The 14,337-nt window shown below is 44.8% G+C and overlaps 1 protein-coding gene across 2 annotated transcripts in view; it reads left to right on the top strand.

Moving 5' to 3' along the window:
- C12H16orf46 (chromosome 12 C16orf46 homolog) overlaps positions 1 to 14,337 on the top strand; it is a 105,816-nt gene that overhangs the window by 43,377 nt on the left and 48,102 nt on the right. Inside the window, exons 1-2 of one of the 2 annotated variants that reach the window (XM_086946442.1) lie at positions 190 to 298; positions 13,008 to 13,085. The gene's annotated coding sequence lies outside the window, so the exon portion shown is untranslated. Of the gene's footprint in view, positions 1 to 189; positions 299 to 13,007; positions 13,086 to 14,337 lie in introns of those variants that run through there. The other variant, XM_086946441.1, reaches the window with a different exon arrangement.

Consider the following 14,337-nt stretch of genomic DNA (forward strand, 5'->3'; position numbering starts at 1 on the left):
ACACTGCCTGCTTTGCGGCGAATAATGTGTGCTAGACATCTGTCTCACACTCCCATCAGTCATGCCAACGGATGGTGCTACTCTGCTGGACCCTGTAACGGCCCATGCGCTGTGTTGCCCCCAGCGGCTACCAATTCTGATGATGGCATTCATTGAGATCTCACAGACGAAAAATGCAACTGCTGAGGTACGAGAGGGAACAAAAGGCGCGCAGGTAACATCCGATAAGAACATTGCTGATGCAACCAATGCTGAAGGTGATACTTCTCATCTATGTGAGGTTAATCTTCTAAACAAGGTAATCCAACTTTCACCTACAATAATAGATTACTTTTTGTTTACGGACATAGAAGATTTCATGTTTTCTCCAAGCCCTAACACTGACTTTTGATTTTGTACTGAGAGACTCTGAAATGGACCTTCATTTTCAAAACAAGGTACTAAATTTGAAACGTTTTCCTATGATTCATTTTTTTCTCCAAATTTGTATTTTTAATTTTTGGCACAAAGTAATCTGCTTGTAGTAGAACTATTCATAGAGAACAATAATTCTTTGAATACTTCCAGAGATAATATATGACCTTGTCCACAAACAAACAGCTTTATGTAATCTGTCATGAAATGGTTTCGGCCTTTTTTCTTCTGTATTTGCGAGCCATTTCATATATTTTTCATGATTCATTCAATTTGCATTTCAAATGTCAACATATGCTTAGAATGAAACATTGCTTTAATATGTACAGCACCAAGGCATTTTTATGCTTACAACCAGTTCTAAATACATTTTACAATGTATTTTTGACATGTTTTTAGCACTTCGTGTGTAGATATATTTTAGATATGTTTAAACATGTTTAGGATTTAGTAATGTCGATCATACGAAAGTGGAGTGGGTGTTGTGTGTCGATTTAGATACCGTATATAGATTTACCGATTCTTGCCCTTATATGGTACAATTCACATTGCCCTTATTTAGGTATTGCTCATGTTAACCAAATACAGGCATGGTCAACTACATCAGATACCCTTTGTCACAACGAGTTCTTGGAAAAGTAGACTCTTAAGCCTTTAGGACTTCCCCTTGCCTGGATATTGATTTCTCCAAGAACTCATTTATTATGCATGAACATCTATTGCTTAGGGGTTCATTCATGACGTTCATATGCCCAACTTGTCGGTCAATACAGGCATTCCTAAACACCTTCAAGGTATAAATATACCTTCACTTGCTATGGCAAGGCACGGTGCGGTTCGGCTACCTACTTGCATGACGCCTTGTGCCACACCAAGTCCCGAAGGAAGTCAACTCCCCAACTGACGCACTGACCAGACGCTGTCATCCTCCTCACTGAGAATCCAGCTCCAGTGTTTCTGGCTCCCCTTGCGGGGTGTTGTAGATCGAGTCCCGGGAAAGAGATACCAACCTCTCTCATTCTAAGGTATGGAGCTAATTAGAACCTAGAGAAACTTTTGGCAATTCTTGGCACAACCAAACTAAACTATAGCTAAAACAACACCTACTGCTTCCCTCGTACTAGACTTAGGTTAGGTACACTGCGGTAGAATTAATTTAGAAGCACCAGTTGAGTATTTTAGCCTGTGCTATTTATGTATGTATTTTGATATATGTCATAGCTACAAGCCATGCTATTGCAGTATTATTTTATATTACTGTTAACACTGTACATATTATACTTTGCATTCTGTCATACGATTGTAGCAGTTCATATCTCTTGCATGAGAAATAAGACTGTTCAATAAGCCCTTTTATTGAAACGTCTGTCTCTATTTCTGTGCAACTATGTAGAAACGAAGCATGCACGATTGACTGAGTGAAACTGTAATCTATTGTTTCCATGACTCTGAAGATATTGTTCCGACTCTAAGGGAAACAAAGTTGTCATGTTTATGCGGTTGTCAGAAACTAATCCCTTCTTGTTCATTTGAGAAGTTTCTAGTGACCTCTGAGTTAACTGGCACACACAAGTAATTAAGTTTAATGTACTCGATAGAGACATACTGACCTCAGTCCTATGTCAAAACTGTAGTGTATATTATTCCAATGTGCAGAGCCTATCAGGGATATCGGAACTACACTACATACCGAAAGTCGTAAAGTTAGGATTTTGTCTCAGATTACTTTTGTTAATCGGGCCCATGGTGTTATTCCAATATATATAACACAAAGCAGCAAGGATCTGTAATAGATAACAGAAGTAGACCAAACAGGAAAATTAGAATCTCAAATCGAGTGTGAGAAAATGGGCTGCTGCCATTGTAATGCAAACCCCAGCCTCTGCGGCTAGCAGCAGATGACAGCCCCCAGTTTAGACCCCCCCACAGACCTGTTCCTGAGGCTCAGCTGGGAACGAGCGCGCCAGTTTAGCCGATACGCTTGCGATCTGTGCTCTGATTTTTAATTGTTCTGTGACAGTGTGACATTGAAGCTACTGCTTAATTTTACAGTATGACATTGAAGCTATTGTTTAATTTAAATTTTGTGACAGTGTGATATTGAAGCTACTGTCTAAACTGCTGTTGCGCTGACAATGAAGTGAGTCTTTTAATATTTAGCCCTACCTGACTTAGCACTCTGGTTAAAACGCTGCTTCCAGCGGGACGCCATCTTGGGTGTAACTGGGGTCAGCACGCTAGTCTTTAGCGCCCTCTGACTCACTTCCTCTCCACTATTTCTTCCGAATGCCTCCGAGGACGTGCAGCGGACGAGTGCAGCGGGCGCGCCTCATGCGCGCCGAAGGTGCACCTAAGGTAAGCCCGTCTGCGCCCGCAGCGTCCCGGAGGCACCGGGGGCCGGCCGGTGGTTGGACCCATAGCCACTATTTCTGGTAATGTGCATAGGTATGATTCTAGTTATTTAAAAACTCTAAGGGGAAATACTGGCTGCTGCTGTCCTGTGTTCCCTACCAATCCTAAGGGCAATTCATGCTGCACTAGCTGTGGATGGACACTTTACATCGTACCACCCAGCAAGGACACCCCTTGCTCTTTAGACCCCTCTGATTCTGGGATGACCAGGGGAAGCCACCAAAAAACTACTCTTGCATGCTACTCAACACGCGGTCTCTGGGTAAACATGCCCTTGATCTCTTTAATTTACTAACCGAGTCCAATTTCTGACAGAGACCTGGCTAGGAGATTCCTCTAGTCCTGACATATCCAATGCTCTCCCTCAAAATTATTATATACTGAGGAGAGACCGGGATGTGGGCAAGTGAGGAGGAGCCGCAATTGTAGTGGACAGCCGCTACTCCTGCTCAGTCGTCCCTACGGAGGATATTCACGGGGTGGACTCACTTGGCTTTTGTCTGTCGTTCTCACCCCACCATTCGTGCACCGGATTATTGCTATATAGACCGCCTGGTCATGTTAGTTCCTTTCATGACGAACTTCATATTGCTATCTCCTCAATAATTATTCAATTTAAGCACTGTTTGCTTCAGGGTGATTTTAACATCCATATGGACGTGGCAGATGCAGCAGACTCCATAAAACCTCTGGATGTTACAAGTCCATTTGGTTTGATCCCTTCCATTTCTACAGCCACTCACAATAAAGGTCACATCTTGGACCACATTTTTTTCAACGATCCCCATCACTTCTTCCCCTCCTTTACCTCTGGTGTGGTCTGATCACTACTTATTGAAGTTTGACATCCTGAGTGTGACTAAAGCTGCCAGTACTGGTTCTGGCTCACAGCCAACTGCCACTCGCTCTTATCATCGTGTTTCTCCTGATATGCTAGCCCAGTCTCTTGCAATGCATCCTTGCCAGCTAACAGGTGATTTGGCCAATGACTTAGCTCTCTTGCAGTCCTAGCAACGTCTCGATGAGCTAGCACCTCTCTCTACCCGCTTGAAAAGAAACTATTGTGCTTCTGCACCTTCACCCCTGCGCTACATGATAGTAGAAGACTCTGTTAGAAAGCCGAGAGAGCCTGGCGTAAAAATGATGATGTTTCATCAAAAGAGGCATGTAAGGAACTTATTAAAATCTACCATAAAGACATTGTTACCGAGGAAAAATCTAATTTTTCTAAAAGAATTGAATCAGCAGCCAACATTAGCAGGGACATTTTTACAATAGTTAAGGAATTCATTTCCCCTACTACCTTAATATCTAAATTTTCACCCTTGGAACTCTGGATTAAACAACTGCCCAGTTTTTTGCCAACAAAATCAAAAACATTCAGGCCTCATTCACGCCAACTTGTTCAATAAGTGATTCTGGCTTAAACCTCCCCGCACCTCCTTTTCTCCCCAAGAGCCACATGCTCTCGACTTTTCCTCCCCTCTCCCCACAAACATCACTGGAGCTACTGTCTAAATTAAAGTCTGGCTCTCCCTCGGATTCGTGTCCTGCGAAGTTCCTTGCCAAGATAGCACACATTATCAATCCTATCATTAATCCGGTTCTTAATTCCTCTCTTAAAACCGGCACTGTTCCCAGTACTTGGAAAAAGGCTCATATCCTTCCCTTACTAAAAAAACCTAATCTGGATCCCCTCGCACACTCTAACTATAGACCTATTTTGTTACTCCCTGCTTTTGCTAAAATTGTGGAAAAACATGTCCATTCCTCCCTCTCGAATTTTCTTGAAACCCATGATATCCGCCATCACACTCAATCTGGGTTTCGCTCTAACTTGAGTACGGAGAGGGCACTGTTGGAGGTTACTGAGTCTATCAAGGAGGTTTTGGACAACGGAGGGAAGGCGATGCTGGTTCTACTCGACCTGTCGGCGGCTTTTGATATCGTCCCTCACAACCGTCTTCTTTCAAGACTCCAGGAGATTGGTCTGAGAGGGACGGTATTCAGTTGATTCGAGTCCTTTCTTTCTGGTCGGCAACAATTAATTTGGGCCCCTCCCTTCACAGCTTCAGTTCCACCGCTGATGGTAGGGGTCCGATAGGGATCGATTTTGAGTCCCACTCTTTTTAATATATACATGTCCCCCATGGCTGATTTAGTCCAGTCTTATGGAGCCCAGATTGTCTCCTACGCTGACGATACGCAGCTTCTTTTTACCTGTGATAAAAACACAGACTTCGCCGGCGATAACATTAGGAGCTGCCTCGAGGCTGTTTTCTCGTGGTTCCAACTGAATCAACTCAGATGCAACTCTGATAAATCAGAGGTCCTTTTTTTCGGCTGTCTCCCCGACGCGAATTGGAGATCCTGGTGGGCCGCCGATATGTATCCTCCATCGTCTGCTACTTCTATGGCGAAAAATTTGGGTGTTAAAATTGACAATGGTCTGACCTTTAAACCCCAGATTCTCAGTGTAGTTGGCCAATGCTTTGGCCTCCTAAAAAACTATCATGGAAATGTCTTCCCTTTTTGTCACCTGCCCACAGGAGGATCACTGTACAGGCCTTGATCGGCTCACGGCTGGACTATGCCAATATACTTTATCTAGGCCTCCCGGAATATGTTCTCACCCGTCTACATTCTGTTCAAAACTCGGCAGCAAGGGCCATTTTTGGCCTCAGCCAAAGGTCTAATACCTCTGCTCTTTTAAATTCACTCCATTGGCTGCTGGTGCGCAAACGCATTTACTTTAAGACTCTTATCACGGCGTTTAAATCTCTTCACGGCACCGGTGCCTTCTATTTAAGGAGAAGAGTGTGCTTCTATCATCCTTCCCGCTCCTTGCGATCCGCTTCTCAAGCGCTGGCTATTGTTCCTGCAACCAAACGAGCTCGCATTGGGGGACGTTCATACAGACTCCTTGCGCCTCAACTGTGGAACAGATTGCCTCTTTCCCTCAGGAAGCTAGACAACCTGCTTTCCTTTAGGAAGGAGCTTAAGACCTGGCTGTTTGGACAGTAGTTCCATGTGTTTTCCGACCAAGCCCCCGCAGGTGTGTATAGCGCCGGGACACTCTGCCCGAGTAGCTGAGCGCTCTATAAGACCACCCTTAACATAACATAACATAGGGCGGGAAAATCGGCGGTTAAAGCTAGGAAGAATAGGAGGTGTGCCAACCTCTGCCAACTCCATCCCTAAGGTGTAAGAGGCGAGGTGAAGCACATCTTTCAGTCCCCGCCATTTTGAAAATGGGGGGATTCCTCCAGTCAGGGTTAGAACTATGCCCTCTCACACAGGAGGGTGACTTAATTGAGGATCTAAACACCCCAGGTACATTACCAATTGGCCCTACCTGTCACTCCCTTAAAACGTTCCTAAATGTAGTATTTGGGTTGCTCACCCAGACTATGAAACTATTAATGCTGAAGAAAGATGATGAAGACGTCAAACAGCTAAACCTGAAGACGCCTACTGACTTGGCCCCAGCCCTACCAGCTTGTTTCCAACTTCAAAGACCCTGCAAAAAAGACAATGCCTGTCCTCCAGCCAGCGAATTCCAGAACCCGAGGAAAACTGCCTGACCTTTGATAAAGACCAGAACTCCAGAGGACAGCGGACCTGTCCCAAAGAAATCTACACAAAGGACTCTGGTGTCCTCCAGAGCCACAAGTCCTGTACAGTCTGCACCTAATGCCTCTGGCCCTTGTCCAGCGTGCCCACCAATCCAGAACAGGTTCCCCGGCGATTTTGACCTCAAGTCCAGCGTTGGCTGATCCCCTCCTGGACTCCATGAAGACACCTGCAATCTGAATCCAGAGGCTCCCCGCTATCATGACCGACCCAGTAAGAAAAATCTGACATCAAATGACACCCCTGCACCCAAAGCCCCTAGGCCTTGGTGATCTCAACCAACGGTGTCCCTATGACCTACAGCATCGCAACTTACCTCTGTTGTTACTGCTTCCCTTCATGCAGCCTCGGGTTCAACGCCTGCAGCGTGTTTGTCCAACCAAGTTTCTCCATTGGAAAGCATTGGGCGCCCGACGCTGTGTTTGTACTCTGCATTCAGCCACCCGTGCCGCTGACAGGTGCATGTTTGGTGCTGCTTTGTGGCCCCCTGTGCTTGCTCTAACCCCCGAAGCTTGGGCCCTGCAACCAATTTACTTACCCTCAAGCAGAGTGGTTTCAAGCCGCCCTGTCTCCATTGAAACGCATTGGGCCTACTTTCGAATTTGACCTCTGCACATGGCTGCCCCTGTGCGGCTGGTGAAGCAGACTTTGTGCTTAGCTGAACCTTGCCCTCTGCTTGACCTTAATCCCTGAAGATGGGAACTATAGGTTGGGTACTTACCCATGAAACCGCATTGTTGTTTTCCCCCATAGGTTAACATTGAACAGTTTGAAAATTGCTCTGTCAACTTTTGAAAGACTAAAGTTTTTTGTTTTTTTTAAACATACATACCTTTTTGGGAAGATCTTGGTCTTAAAATAAACCTCAAACTAAGCTTATTCTTATAAAATTGGTGTGGATCTCCTTTTGAGTGGTGTATCATTTATTGGTCATTGTGTGCATAATAAATGTCTTACTCTCCTTTATGTTGGACCTGAGGATTCTCACCCACACTGCCATAAATAGAGAATTTCTGGTTTGCATTGAGCCCTGTACACTTCTGGGGGAATCTCTGGACGGTATAACCACCTAGTGGTATACCATATACAGAGCTAGCTTCCTACATTGAGTCCACCAACTTTACTATAAACTCTTTTATGGTGACCGACTCGCCTCAGTGCTAAACCAATTGTAGGTTCCTATATGTCGGATTGGGCTTGACTATGATGTAACCAATAAACAATTTTCCTGAAGTCTTTTTTTCCTCACTATCCAGACTGCCAATAAATAACAAGATTCGGCAAAAACAATTAAACACGGAGTATTGCTCTTCAAGATTCTAGACCCCTCTCTATAATCCCTATGGCATAAAAGATTTATCTATTTCTTCAGTGCTCCTATATGTTCTGAGCAAAAATAGAGCAGATGATCTACTGTTTCATCATCTGGCTTACAGGATGGACACCGGGTATCAATTATTGATGGAGTCTGGTTTAATTTAGAGGTGAATGTATAGATTGGTAAAGTCCCACGTCTAAACTTCCAAGCATAATTGCTTTTCCCTGTGGGGTTTGAGCTCGTAAAGGAAACCTTCCCTAATATATTCGTCCTTATGAGTTAGGAAGGAGGTGGATAGGTGTCCATGGGCCACATGCCCAATCAGTAGCTGTTGTTGCCAGTGCCCATACCTAGACTTTATCAAGTCTGTAGTTACAGCTCTCGCCTCCATAGGAGGTCAGCTATGGGGTTTACCATACTCTTCACCAGTATAATAGTGGCCTACCCCAACTTTCTGTTTAATAGATTTGAGGCCCTGATCTAATCTTATGGGAATTAGTGGAGTTCTGACAGGAAGGTTAGTCAACAACCAAACAGTTTTCTACAGCCTCCAAAATGAACGTATTCTTAAAAACCAAGAGCTTGTTCCCATACAGGGCTGATCCCAAAACTTGTTGAGTATATATTTGAAACACTAGACTAATGGTCAAGCTGAGGTAGAACGGTGCAATTTTGCTATACCCCGCAGACTGCTGTTCCATTCTTAGTCTATACTCTTTTAAAAAAAATGTTTTTTATTAGTTTCCATAGTGTATGTTATGTGTTATGTTAAAAAGCTTATACCGCGCACGTACACCGAAACGGTTTCTTGGCGCTCATAATAGACATAGCGGACCAGGGCAGGTGGTTTACTCAAAGGCAGCTTTGAAGAGATAAGTTTTTAAGGTCTTTCGGAAAAGCTCATAGGAGGGGCAGTGACGAAAGGAGGAAGGGAGAGAGTTCCAAAAGGAAGGACCTAGAAAAGAGAAGCGCAGGCCGCCATGTTTCTTACGGCGGTTGGATGGAATGCACAGAAGATTGTCAGCAGAGGAGCGGAGATTGCGGGTTGGGAGATACCGCTTTAGCTTGGAGGAGATGAAAGCGGGTGCACGGTTATGAAGAGATTTAAAAATAGTGCATCCGAGTTTGAAGGAACACCGTTTGGCCACTGGAAGCCAGTGAAGGCTCCTCAAAAGAGGGGAAACATGCTGGTGTTTGGGTTGGTGGAACACCAAGCGTGCGGCCTGGTTCTGGATTAGTTGGAGTCTTTGGAGCTGGTAGGCAGGAATCCCCACATATAGGATGTTTGCAAAGTCAACCCTGGAGATGACCAAAGCCAGGATGACTAATATGAGTGCCTCTCTGGTAAGAAATCGACAGATCTTACGAATCCTGCGCAGCTGAAAGAAGCAGGAAGATGTTACAGCCGAGATCTGCGATTTCATAGATAGATCTTCAGAGATGACCACTCCAAGGCTTTTCACAGAGCTGACCGGGCGAGGGGGGATGCCAAGAGAGGGGGGCCAGTAATTGTCATCCCAGGGATTGGTCGGGCCACCCACCAGAACAAGTTCCGTCTTAGACGGATTCAGCTTGAGCTGGCTGTGAGCCATCCAATCGGAGATGTATAGCATAATGGTTTGGAAATTAGTGCGGGAAGAAGGTGAGGTACCCAAAGGAAAGATCAATTGCAGATCGTCTGCGTAATTATAAATAGTGGCAGGGGAGTGGCGGAGAGAAACCATAAGGGGTTGCATGTATAAATTAAAAAGAAGGGGGGATAGAGCCGAGCCCTGAGGGACACCACAGGAGAGGGGGGAAAGAGGATCAGAAAAAGTGGAGAGGTGGACTGCCTGGGAGCGGCCTTGAAGGAAAGATCGAACCCAGTCAAGGGCTACGCCCTGAATGCCGGCGTTGGTGACACGGTCCATCAGTATGGTGTGATCGACCGTGTCAAAAGCCGCCGACAGGTCCAACAGTACAAGGGCTTGGGGAGTGTTGTTGTCAGCTCCTGTTCTTAAAGTGTCCATGACTGCCGCGATCACCGCCTCGGTGGAATGGAGGGGGCGGAAACCAGCCTGTTGGGGGTCCAAGAAAGATGAATTCTCAATGAAAGTGCTCAGACACCAAGTTACATAGGTCTCTAAGATCTTTCCCAGAAAAGGGAGAAGGGGAATAGTGTACAGCATATAACATTGCATATTCAACATCAGTAAACAAATTAGCCTCATCCATATAAAAAAAATTGCATTGATCTGTTACATATTCAGCTTAAAAATACGGAACACCTCCTCCCAATATTTCAGTATAGTCACACAATTCCAGGCTAAGTGCGTAAGGTTACTAAATAATGGACTGACCGTAACGCTGGAGGGCCTTAGATAATGCCTTTCTGGCCAGTCTACCGATATTATTGGACCAGGTTGGATATTGTGTTTTCAGTACCCTTTGCTTTGCCTAGATATAAAGCATGTTATGTAGGGTGACTGTCATTTGTTCATGAAGAACCCAAAGTTTATATGAGTTACATTCAGAGGAACCCATCAACTCTATTACCTCTAAGCCATATGCCACCACTTTATAAACCTCTGCAAGAGATTCTTCAGAATGAGCCATGTCGCTCCACCGAGGGGGTTCATTAGTGGATTCTGAAATTATTTATCCAATGGCATTTAGGGTAAGTACAAGAACATTGTGATCACTATCCTGCCTGGCTGTCACAACCATCAGCCCTAAATGAAGGCTTTGATGCCAATATTTTGCTCCAGTTTTCAGTATGAAATAATAAGGAATGTCTACGGGCTTTGCAGTCCTCAGTCTCCCCCTTTTGTGATGTCATTTGTTTATGCTTATTTTTCCACTAGACATTTTCTCTCTTTCTGTCTCTGGAGTACTCGAGGTTATTGCCCTGGGCTAGGCCTCATTTTTTGCCTCAAATGTTGCCACTGAGGGGGTCAGAGTGCACCTGAGACATGCAGTATAAATAATATCATATTATTTATACTGCGTGTGTTTTTTGCTGTTGGACACTCCAGGGCCGGATTCCTGCTGAAAACTCATGCTGCCACAGGCCTGGAAGCAGGACGTGCTCTGATTTTGTTGCTGGGGGACGATTTTTCCAAAATCGGCAGCCCCAGTAACAAAACCGCCCCCCCCTGTAAAGAAACCAGCCCCACCCCTTCCGGCCTACTGGGGGATTGCCCAGTGCCCGGTATTTCCAGTCCCTGTTCGTCTCCCTCTCCATCCAAAGCATCGTCTGTTCCTGTGCACCATACAGGCACTGTGCAGGACCTGTGGAGCATCAAGGACATTCGAAGTATCTCCCTTGGGGGCGAAGGAGCCGCTCCTCTGCATTCGCAGGCACCATAACACAACTTACCAGTCTGCTGATCCTGAGCTCCTGCGGACTCCGAAGGTTACAGCAACACAGGAGGTGGGTTCCTAGGTTCCTTGAGGTTGAGCTGCTTTCTCACCAGGTTTGAGACCAGTATCCCTCGTGGGGACCGCATAACCCGAACCCTGTGCACCTCGTACTTTTGCAACTGCATATGCTTGTTGGCGTTCCCCAACTAAGTGCATTTGGCTATTGATAGCCCCAACCTCTGCACACATTTCTTACAAGGGACTTTGGCCTCCTCGCACTCTGTGCCCTGCGAGCGGTGACTTTGGGAAACTGCTAGAGGTCCCCTCGCGACTCCTGTTCCTTCGGCCTGTGGGTTCATTTGAGGGACAACACTGATTATCTTGGGCTCCCTTGGTTGCTCCAGCCATGTCCTGACTCCCCTTGCTGTGGTGAGTCTCCTGGTCCTTGCTGGGCCAGACCCTGACCTTTCTCAACCTTCTTCGTGGGTTACCGCTGCCAAGGCTTGTTTGTGCTCCCGCCAGACATCGACCCCTCAGCACTCGACATCTATCGTGAGACAGTTTGTATCCAGCTCCTGGTTGTCTTTGACGTCTCCTGGTCCCCGTGGCTGCAGAGTCAAGGTCTCCTTCTTCGCACCTGAAGCACCGACATCGGAGGGCATTCGTCTACCAAGCCACTGGTCACTCCTGAGTGACCCAGACTCTGTCCCCTCTGCTTTTAGGTTCTTTCCTTCAAGAATCCACCTGTGGGTTCCACCGGACACTTTCTTCTTTCCAGCAGTGGCATTTCTTTGAAGACTTCCATTGAGTACGAACGGTTTCTGACAACACTTCGACCCTATGCAGCCGGCTTCCCTGGGATAGGTAACTCTGGTACTTCTGCATCCACAGGTAGGGTGGCTCTCCAACCTTCAATGTTTTAAATGGTTTCTGCGTAATCCACTGGGAAGGGTCCTTGAACACTAAAACTGCAACTGTGACTCTCCCATTGAATTGTACGTAACACGCAGTCGTGTTCTAACACTGCACCCGTCCTCCGTGGGGTCCCTACTTACTCACCTTGGGTGGTTCCTTGGTGTCCCAGCGATTCTACAACCTCTAGATACTGTCTTGACTCAAGTCGTGCTTCTTATACCACTATTTTAGTATATGGTTTGGTCTCCCCCTGAAGCCCACTGTGTATTAGTGCTACTTACGTTTGTTTCTGTGCTTCCTTATTGTCTACTTTGTGTTTATCTGCGTTTAGCAGATACTGTGAGGTTTTTAAGGTGTGATGTAATAATAAATACATATTTTCATAACTACTGTGTGGTTCTCCTTTCATTTAACCAATACATTAAGGTTGCATTCTGGTAAAACAAGCTGCTTAACATTCATTCAAGACTAAGCCTGAAGACTGCTCTCCACAGTTACCACTTGGATAGCTTTCTAAGGTTATCTTTGACCTCTTAAATCACCATAAGGGGTGTTTGGACTGGTGCAAGGTGCCCACTTTAATTAGTGGACATCAAATACCAGACCAACTTCTCACAGAGAGGTTCAAAACAATTGAAAAGTGGGAAATCCGACTGAGATCATACTAGGCACATTCTATAGTCTAGTGGGTCAGGTCTCTGTCTGATTCTGCTTCCATTATTGTGTGATTTAAAAATAAAACCTTAATGGTACAAGTTAGGCACCCCTCTGTGTTTGGTTATTATAGTAAGCTGATTGTAAGACAGAATGAACATGTTCGGAGGTACAGCAACTGATAATTATACAGTCACCATCACAGTCTTTTGAACTACTCCTAATCCAAGCCACCCGCATTCACTAAAATCACTTCTCTGTGTAGATAATTTATGTCTGTAGTATAGTCCGTTAACCAATGAATACGCTTATTTTTTAGTGACTCAGAAGTTTCTGTAATGGACATTTCTAATCACCATGACGTATGGTGTGGATTCAGGAGGAAGATGCATTCACGGTGGGTTACTTCCCTTCAGTTGGCAAAGCACAGCATTAGAATGGTTAGCTTTTCTAGCCTCCTTATGTATAGTTGACAAATCCATATCACATTGTCTAACAGTTATTAATGATTATTGTCCACTATGATGGCCCCCTTACTGGGTTGATTGACTTGTACTGAATTATAGTTGTATGAAGTATTTGTCCTTAGGTCCGTTTCTTGTACCCTTTCAACATTATTTATTAAACCATTACTGCCTATATCAGAACCAGAAAAGACCACTGAATTCACATTATTACCTTTATGTAGCCCCATGAGGGATTTAAGATTTAAGATTTCAGTTTTTAATTTTTTACTTCAATCATAATACTTACTTTACTTGTCCTTTGCTTTTCATTACTCGTCCAATCAGCGGATCTAGTTAAATGGATGGAAACAGTGGAGGTTACACCTGACTGGACCTGCTCATGTGCTTTTCATTTTGCACCTTCCATTGGGCCTTTCTTCTCCTCATTTGATCTATTGGCACCCGCATTCACCTTCGTTTGAGCACTGTTAGATCCTCCTGTATGTACTTTAGCAACTTCAGGTTAACAATTAGTGTTGTCCGCTTATTGGTTGCGTCCATACCCTGGGCACTACCTTTTTCCAGTTGATGGCTTTCAGATGAATTTGCCCCCGAGGCTCTTCCCCCAGTTGATGTATTTGATACATTTCCTTTATTAGATTTTAAAAGGTACAAAGAGTCATCATTACACTGTTGTTAATACTTGAAGACAACAGCGTATATGAGCTACTAACCGTTCCAAATTGTCAAAACGATTTGGCTGACATTGTGAAGAATGTACACACCATTTGAAACAATATATCAATCATCCAGTGTTGCTAACTTACCAATAAAAGTACCTTCCCTTGTAAGTAAAGCAACCCAGCTAAGAAACATGTAAAAAGAAAAACACAATCAATAAAACTCAACCAACACAACAACTGGCAAAGAAGATTCATTGAAAGCAAAGAGGCCCACACATGGGCTCCATCTCCTGGGTGGGAGTGTTCTTGTGAGATAGTTTAACCTGTGGCAAATTAAAGGTATGGGTGGAAGGATTTATGTCTGGAAGAGGTGAAGCACTGCTACACAGGGTGATAAATAAAGAGAGGAAGTCCTCTTGACAGAAATTGTCTCAACAGGCCACATATTTAATCAAAGTTTTTCCTTGAATCGGCCAGGATGTCAGCTATACGTTCCATTGTAATGGCCAGCCAGGGTGGG

Source organism: Lissotriton vulgaris, chromosome 12, assembly GCF_964263255.1.
Source record: "Lissotriton vulgaris chromosome 12, aLisVul1.2, whole genome shotgun sequence".
In the NCBI taxonomy this organism is placed as follows: domain Eukaryota; kingdom Metazoa; phylum Chordata; class Amphibia; order Caudata; family Salamandridae; genus Lissotriton; species Lissotriton vulgaris.